General features: G+C 35.9%; 1 non-coding gene across 1 annotated transcript; it reads right to left on the reverse strand.

Moving 5' to 3' along the window:
* Positions 1–6,991: 6,991 nt before the first annotated feature.
* TRNAA-GGC (transfer RNA alanine (anticodon GGC)) lies at positions 6,992–7,064 on the reverse strand. The gene has a single exon. It is a non-coding gene; the product is annotated as a tRNA-Ala (tRNA).
* Between the last annotated feature and the right edge of the window lie 2,258 nt (positions 7,065–9,322).

Below are 9,322 nucleotides of genomic sequence, written 5' to 3' on the forward strand. Positions count from 1 at the left end.
ACATACATATATTCGTTTTCATATTCTTTTTCACCATAAGTTACTACAAGATATTGAATATAGTTCCCTGTGCTATACAGTGTAAACTTGTCATTTATCTATTTTACACATATTAGTGAGTATCTGCAAATCTTTAACTCCCAATTTATCCATTCCCAACCCCCTCCCTGGTAACTATAAGTTTGTTTTCTATGTCTGTGAGTCTGTTTCTCTTTTATAAATAAGTTCGTTTGTCTTTTTTTTTCTTTTAGATTCCACATATAAGTGATAACATATGGTACTTTTCTTTCTCTTTCTGGCTTACCTCACTTAGAATGACAATCTCCAGGTTCATCCATGTTGCTGTAAATGGCATTATTTTATTCTTTTTTGTGGCTCAGTAGTATTCCATTGTATAAATATACCACAGCTTCTTTATCCAGTCATCTGTGGATGGATATTGAATCACATACTTTAAAAGTGATGGAAAAACTGCCTACAGAATTAAAATAATTATATCTTTCAAAATGTTAGAATTGTAAAGTAGCATCTTTGTTTCATCTAAATCCACAGCAGAAATCACATCTGATATCACACCCACTTTTGTTTGTACAAAAACAGTCTGAAACTTAACCTTCAACCTCTACTTTTATAACGCAATTTCAAGTATTTACACAACAACTCTTCCTGGACTTCATATTGAAACCTTTAACTCAACAGCTCTTTAAACACACAATTCCCATCAGAACTTGACTGCCCATCCTACATTCCTATTTATGTCTCCAATGAAGGAATGCATTTCTCACTGCTCTGTGTCTCCACGTTACTTAGTTTGTACTCTATGCATACCACTTATCAAATTCATGAATTGTAATAATTTTTATACAGAATCTACCTGCCCTAATTGCTTGTCATATATGCGATTTTATGGATAGATCTTTTGTTTAGAAGAAATTGCCTTCAGAGTTCGGTGATTTCCAAGTTCAGAGTTCAGTTCAGTGCTTTATTTATTTGTGCACAAATTTAATTTAAGAGATGGTGTCCTTTGAACTCGGTGGGGACCATAACTTCACAGTCATCTTTATGCTTCCAAAAAGATCTATTGTAGTGCCCCAATTTTGAGTGGATCACAGCAAATATCTGTGAGTAATAAATCACACATGAATACATTAATATAGAACTTTAGTACTAATGGATAAGATAAATTCTGAAACATGAAAAGTCAATTATCTGAGACTTACGCACCCATGAGTCAATGCCCAGCAGGCAAGGAGTAAGTGAAATCCAACATTACGTTAAATTTCTACTTATGTTATCAAGGTGATGAGTAAACAACTACCAAAAATACAGCTGCTGTACAGAAAGCTGCACCTTGGAAATCACAGCAGTCTACAAACACAATATTTTGTAATGACAACAGTCTGGAGAAATTAATAAGGAATAGTGAAAATGAGAATGATTGAATAAATATTTGCCGATGTTTCTCCAGAAGTACACAGATGACAGACACGCTGACTTATCTGACAGATATTGAGCATTCGAGTCATTTTTAGAAAAATATTCTTGTAGGAGCAGCAAGGCCAATTCTCCAGGCTTGATCAGGTAAGATTACTCACATCCTTTTGCTCAACCTTCTCATCATATTTCCTTTTGTTTGTCAGGTACGTTAATGCTGAGAATTAGGTATTACCACTGGTGGATTTGAATATTAGGATCACTGGAAGCAGTTATCACCTTTTACTGCAATAAATTTACTAGTATGAAAAAAGGGATGTGTGTGGAATCAGAATTTATGTGAAATCCCGATTTTTATCACTAGAAAACTATATCGTCTTAAGCAAATCACTTAATCTCTCTGGTCTCCACTTTTCCCATCCACAAATGAAAGACATGGGACTAATAGCATCCATTATTGGTTTAAATCTGTGATTAGAAAAGACTGTGCCGGAAGGAGGGTGTAGCTCAGTGGTAAAGTGTGTGCTTAGCATGCATGAGGTCCTGGGTTCAATCCCCAGTACCTCCATAAAGAAAGAAATAAATAAGTAAATAAATAACCTAAAAAGAAAGAAAAGACTGTGTTATTAAATAGTACTATTGCCCCCACCAGTCACGATCTGTCTGGCAAATCACGTCTTTATTTTAATGAGGACATTTCAAGAGAAAACAAATTTTCTTAAGAGGAATTTGTCCTTAAAAGATTTAAACTCTTTTCCCTTTGTCTCTTGTTTATATGGACTTAATTTGATGCTTATAATCAGGGGACATATTTCCTTAAGGTTTTATTCAAAATGTGAATCTTTCCTGGGGTTATTAGACTGACACTGCCTCTAAGAACACAGCAAATGTCCATCTGATTTTAAACACAAATGGCATTTATCAGGAGCTGTGACAGCTGCCAAGGTTATGGTCCTGTCTTTTTCCCATGTATTTCTCTTGAAAACGAATCAGAAGATCTCATCCACTTTGAATGGAGTCAAGAAATCTGGTGGATCTGACTTGGGGTAACGCCCAGCTCTGGTCTAGTATTTCCTGTGACTGTAGGGTATTCCAGAGTCAGTGTTAGGAGTTTTGATTCTATCATACTTTGAAATAAATCTGAATTTGCAGGGATTCTTAAATTAAGAACCAGATGAAACTGAATTACGTGGGATGGATTTCCCGATTTTTCAGACCCCTTCTCAACTAACGTTGATTGTTCTAGAGCTCATCCCTGAATAGCTGTTTTCACTGGGCTATTCCGTCAATTATCAGGGTGAAATAAGGAACAGAAGGAAGCAGCGAGCTTAAACACAAGTAAAGGGAAGCCCAGGGCAATTATAAACCACCTAAAAAGTCCTCGAAGGGGGAGACCTTCTTTTGGAAGAGAAAAGGCAATTTGACTATATTCATAACTATTATAACTGGCAAGCAGATTCCTCTCTATTTCCATCTGGTTTTGGCTAAGACTAACATTATCTTTCATGCTCATTTACCCCCAAATATAATAATATCATTCTGAAGCCAGCAGATTTTAGGCCCTATGTTATGATCCCAAAACTTCTCAACACAACTGAAACCCAAAAGTCTGTGAGTTACATGTCGCTGGGTTCTCATGAAGCCATGTAGATGAAAATGGCAAATGTGAATAACTTAAGGAAGCCATCCGTCAAAGAAGATTAAGAACTGGTGCCATTAAATTATTCCTTTATCCGTGAAGGCTCTTTTAGGGGACATTTAAATTATAATTTCCCTCAGTGAGTCATAGGGCGTGTTGGCATGAAAATGTCTGTGCTTCAATATCCATTCATCACAGTTTAAAAGATATTTTATGAATATAGATTGTGTAACTACCCTGGGTATACATGACTTAAATCAATAACAGTAAATGCTGTTGAAGAATATTTCATTGAAATTAACATAAAATCACTAATCCTCTTCCTTCAGTCATAAAATTATACACTTTCAGGACTCTGCTTCTCACTCCACCATAAAGGGACAAAATATAAAGACACATATGATGTTTCCATGAGAGTCAGACCACGTTCCAGGTCACGGACAAGACAGACATACTCAAAACTCCACTCTTTGTTACTCTTTTCTTTAGCGTGGCCCTCAGCTCTGGTGAAAGAGTGAATAGGACCTACGTGAGGGAGGATCTCCCCAGGTCAGTCTGGTCTCTGTGCTTTCAGTCTACAAAATTCAACTTTAAGAGTTCACTCCAAAATTCTGAATCATATTCCTGTGGTCAGATCCTCTGACTACAACACGACTTGTAAGCTGAATTCCAATTTATTTCAAATGGAGGGGAAGCTAATATTATCCTGACCAAGTAATTGGAGCCAATTATCTGAAGAAGCCAGTCCTTTCTTGATGATTTTGGAAAGTAAATTTTATAGAAAAATGACATTTATTGAGCTTGTTATTATGACCCACAGATGTTCCAAAGGCACATCTGCCAAGCTTTGGTTCTCTTGTAAATTGATTGCCTGTATTTTAGAGATTTTCTGTATTTGCGTCATACCTGAGCAACCAGGGCCAATCGTCTAGGATCAGAGCAGCTTTCCCTAGTCACACACCAGTCTCCCCCCTGTACGCTGCCTCTTTGATCTTCCTGTCAGTCCGTAACATTTCTCTCACCATGACACTCTCTCAAGAGCAGGTTAGAGTTTCTAAGATTATACTTTATCTTCTGTTTCCAGGATCTGTGTCTTCCTGGCTTGTTGATTTAATCAATGAACTATCTGACAAGCATAATTCCAGGATGAATTATTTCCGAGAAGTTTCCAAAAAATAATTAAATCTATGTGTAATTTGTTGGCTCTGGTCCTTTTTATGGAGAGTACATATTTTCTTGACTTTGATGCATTTACTTCAACTTCCATCTGCGTTTTTAACTAACACTTTTGACGTTACAAAATACAAAATAAGCTAGATTCATAAATATGAACATGTGGTATGAAATAACCATTCTATTACCCAATATTTTAGAAATGTTGGTATTAGCATTTGATACAAGAAAAAGACAAGCGTTTTTTTCTGTTGCATTAGATAAAAGAATTATTTTAAGAATAAATCATTTTGGCAAGTTAGTATTATTTCAATGAAGGATGGACATGATTTTCTTTCACAGTGCCTGTATTACATTCTTTCCTATCTAGATCATTTTCCGTCCAATTTTAAAACATCATCAGAAAAGTTTAATAGAACTAATGCAGAAAGTACAGCAAAAGAAGCAAAATATTTAACATCAACTACTGACTTCCTCTACATTGTATCAGGAAAAATGTACCTATGATGATGTTACATTGTATAATCAAGTTTTGATTTTTATTTATTTTAATTTTATTTTTGTTGAAGTATAGTTAGTTACAGTGTGTCAATTTCTAGTGTACAGCATCATGTTTCAGTCATATGTGTATATACATATATTTGTTTTCATATTCTGATTCTTTTTACATTATTAAAATATATAGTTCCCTATGCTATACAGAAGAAATTTGTTTCTTTACTCTATTTTAGATACAGTAGTTAGTATTATATAATATAGTTTTTAAATTGCATAACATAAAGATAAAGAAAGTGTGGCATGAGGAAATATCAGAGACTTTGAAATCACACCCCGGTGCTAACTTCTGTCAATACTGAGGTAGTCTTTGACAAATCCTTGATATCTTTGATACTTGGCTTCTATAAAAGTAGTGACTATCTTGATAAGTTGTTTCTGGACTGAAGATGATGTATATAGAATGATGAAGTAATTGCAATTTCTTTGGGATTTTATGAGATTAAATTATAATAATGTCTAGCATATTATGGGCACTTAATGGGAAGCATCACTCATTATTGTTGAGAGAAACTCACCTGAAAGCCTGTAGGCAGGTAGACTCTTCTTGTAGGCCAATGGTCAACAAGAAAGACCATGGTTTTGGAAAGCTAGCTGAAAGCTAACAAACTACTACATAAAATGTTTTTGAATGAAGACAAATGAAAGCGAACATTCTGAAATAATATTAGCATATGCTCATGTCATGTTTCAAACTTTTCAAGTAATTTGCAGATCAACAGTAAAAAGGAATTTAATCAGTAGGAATTAAGCTTTCATTTCATGTCCGGCATCATATAATGATGGAGTATTGTAAGAAGACACATGTGGTATAAATCTTGCCATTAGATTACTTGCAGAAGCACCGGGAGATAATGCAGACTTTTAAAATTTAATTTTCTAATGTTTTCAATGTTTAATGGAAACATTTTAAACTCTAAGGGGAAAATACAATAAGAACCAAATTGATGATAAAGGTATAGATGTAAAAGGAATTCAGGAAAAAAAGACACCACAGTGCTGTCAGAGAAAGAGACCAGGAGAGGGGCTGTGAAGACAGGTGAGATACGGAGATGTAGGGGTGGACAAATCAGAGGGGGGGAAACTCTGGGTAAACCCACTGTGGCAGGAAGGAGTGATGTAGGTGTAGGGAATGTGAGAAGATCAAATGTAGGAGTGAGGGGATGAGTGGATTCAATCAGGGTCAGAATTAACAGTTGTGGTGGAACCAGAGCATCAGTGCTAAAACGACATGTCTGGTTTAGACCTGATAAGCAGTTAACAACAACTATTTGGAATCAGACCTGAGTTCCGATACTTGGTCTGACATTTCTGGGCTGTGTGACTTCTGGAAGGCAGACAGATCTCTCTGACCTTCTGTTTCTTCATCTGTCATGTGTGAAAAAAGAATTCCTAGGTCAGAGGACTGTTGGACACACAGCGCCAGTATAAATCCCAGAAGATTATGGTTCACAAAAAAATTTCTTAAAAGAGAGCCAAGACTAACAAGTTGAAAAGATAAGCCTCATTTCACAAAGCAGACTTGACAATCAAGAAAGCCAATGACTTGGAAAAATTCTTAAAGCTGAGTAATTGTCCCTGGTTCTCTTGACTCTTCAGCTCTGTGTTCCTTCAATTAAATCACATTTATTTTCCAATTATGCAAAATCCCAAATACAGATAGAGCAATTTAGAAATCACTGAGCTAATAGGAAAGTATATTAAAAATAGTTAAAACTTCTATTATCTATTATTTTACATATGATTCTATTATACAGTGTTAATAACAAATATAAAGAATCACAAACCAAAATAAGGATTTGAGCATATAAAGGGTAAATTAGATAACAGTATTATATCAATGTTAAATTTATTGAAGTTGGAAAAAGTTATGTATGGTTATGTAAAAAAAAAAAAAAAAAACTTTATTCTTAGGAAATCACTCCAGAATATGCAGAAGTAACAGAAGGCCACTGTATGGCACAGGGAACTGTATTCAGCATCTTGTAATAACCTATAATGGAAAGAAATCTCAAAAAGAATATATATACACATGTACATATAATTAAATCACTTTGCTGTACACCTGAAACTAACACAACATTTAAATCAACTATACCAAAAAAAAAAAAAAAAAAAAGGAAGGCAATGGTATCTGCAACTTACTCTTTTTTGGAAGGGGTAAGATAATAGGTTTATTTATTTATTTAGTGGAGGTATTGGGGATTGAACCCAGGACCTTGTGCATGCCAAGCACACGCTCTACCACTGAGCTACACCCTCCTCTCTCTGCAGCTTACTCTTCAAAAGATTCTGAGAAAAGAATAAATATATATATATGTTAATTTTCTACCTCTATGCAAATAAATATATACATAAGTGTAAGTATATATCAGTATATGGGTATTCTTTGTATTATCCTTGCAACTTTTATGGAATTTAAAACAACTTCCAAATAAAAAAGTTTAAGGAAAAAAAAAAAAGTGGAGGAATGATAAACACAAGATCCAGCCAATGAGAGAGAGGTAGAGGGGTGGGTAGGGGAGGAGCGAGCCGGGAGAGCTGTGAGGGCTAAGTGGTCTCTTCCTGTAATCCCCAGGCTTTGTAACTACGTATATGTTACAGACACCCTTCTTTGTGTAAAATAGTACATTAGAAAAGAGACTAAAGGAGAAATAATGTTCTATAAGAAGGACTTGAGCAAGAAAAATTACAAATAATTCTGCCTATAATCTGGTCCAAATGATGTAATGACATATAATCACTCTACTTAGAAAAGGTTAGACAATTTCTGTGAGATAATTGAAAATCTGAGAGAGAACTTTGAAGCCACCTGAGCTGTAAATAAACTTTCAAGGTCAAGAGTTGTATTTATGACATCAGAAGTCTGGCAAAGTCTAAGGGAAGTGAGGACTTCGCTTGTTTCACAATGACAAATTCCAAGACCTTGAAACATATGCTTTCACTATGCTGAGATTTGTACTGTTCCCAGAAAAAAATATATATATATCTTTTAGGAGTTAAAGGCTTTCATGTTCCTGTGGTTCTCAAATTTAAAAAACCAAAATACGGATTCACCAGCATTTATGGAATGATTATTTTATGACAAGAAATGTACTAGAAGATATGGGAAATAAATACAAAACCAGCATGATTTCCACCTTAAGCTACTTCCATCATAAACTGAAATAACTGTGTTATGAGGGAAAACGTGAGATGTCATAAGAGAATAAAGCTTCATGAAGGACTTCTTAGGAGGAAAAAGTATCTTAGAGTCCTAGAAAAAGTCAGCAGGTCAAGAAAGGATGATGAAGAAAGATGCTAATGAGTAGAGATTGAAGGTTAGGATAGGGTAGAGGTGAATTTTCCTGGAGGAACCATAGCAAGAAACTCGTACTAAGCAGCAGGGTCAACGTGAGAAAGGTGAAGTTACACAGAGCATTGATGAATGTCCAGCTGATGGAGGCACACCCGGGCATCACGGAGACCAGGCTGGAAAGGGGACACGGAGCTGGGTTTGCCAAGCATTGCTGGTGGCCAAGTGAAGAGTATTTCCCAAACGTGGTCAGCACGTACTCCAGCAGGACAGGCAGACGTCTCAAGGGTGAGATGGTAAATGCTCTCCTGCCTGGCCTGAATGGCCCCTGCTCTTCAGTGAAGAGACAGATGCCAAGCAGAGGTCCTCCCATGGCGGGGCCACCCACGTCCACAGCCCCATCGCCTTCAAGTGTGGTTCTCAGTGGGGCCTTTCTGAACTTCCTCATTTCTAGTTTGTTGCCCTGGACTCGGAATCAGAGATTTGTATCATACCTCAGAAGTTGTTTGTCAGTCTGGTCCTAATTATTTTGTATAAGGCAGACATTATTTAAGATGTCCGTATGAAATTGTATTTGTTCCTTAATTTCAGTGTAGAAAAAGTTTCTTCTCTAGATGTCTGTCTTTCCTTTCCTTTCTTTTTTGGTTTTCTTTTACTTTGTTTAGTCTTTGTTTTATTTTATTTACTTTCCTGAAAGATTTTTATTTCCATTTAAAGTTCAGGCAAGGGAGTTGAACAGAAGTGCCTGCACGACTTTGCCATCTTACCTGAACGTCACGTATCTTCTTTGATTAAACACCAAAGGAGACTGAGAAACATTCTTAGTAAGTTTCAAGCTAAAGTTTAATTTTATCAGCTCCAGAGCCTAGAAGAGAATTTCCTTCTCAGTGTGCTGCTGGGTATGGAATTCCCAGAGTTTCTAAATTAAATTATATCAAACTTTCCTTTCTCCTTCTGCATAAGGTGAAGGGTTTTTAATAGATTTCCTGGTTGGTCCAGGCAGGAATGATCCCAGGACTTACAAACGTCAGTCCATCAGCCTTAAGTTACCTGGGTCCTACCCTCACAATTTAGAATACCCTAAATTCCATCCAAAATACAGGACTTAACAGAATGTCTCACTTCTCACTTTAAGGTAGCACACTCTCCTAGGAAAAAAAAAAAAAGTGCTATTTCACTAGACCAGGTAGCAATTTATAAGGTTTTTGTGATTTTTTTCCCCAGTA

The sequence above is a fragment of the Camelus dromedarius genome, chromosome 1, assembly GCF_036321535.1.
Source record: "Camelus dromedarius isolate mCamDro1 chromosome 1, mCamDro1.pat, whole genome shotgun sequence".
Classification (NCBI taxonomy): Eukaryota; Metazoa; Chordata; class Mammalia; order Artiodactyla; family Camelidae; genus Camelus; species Camelus dromedarius.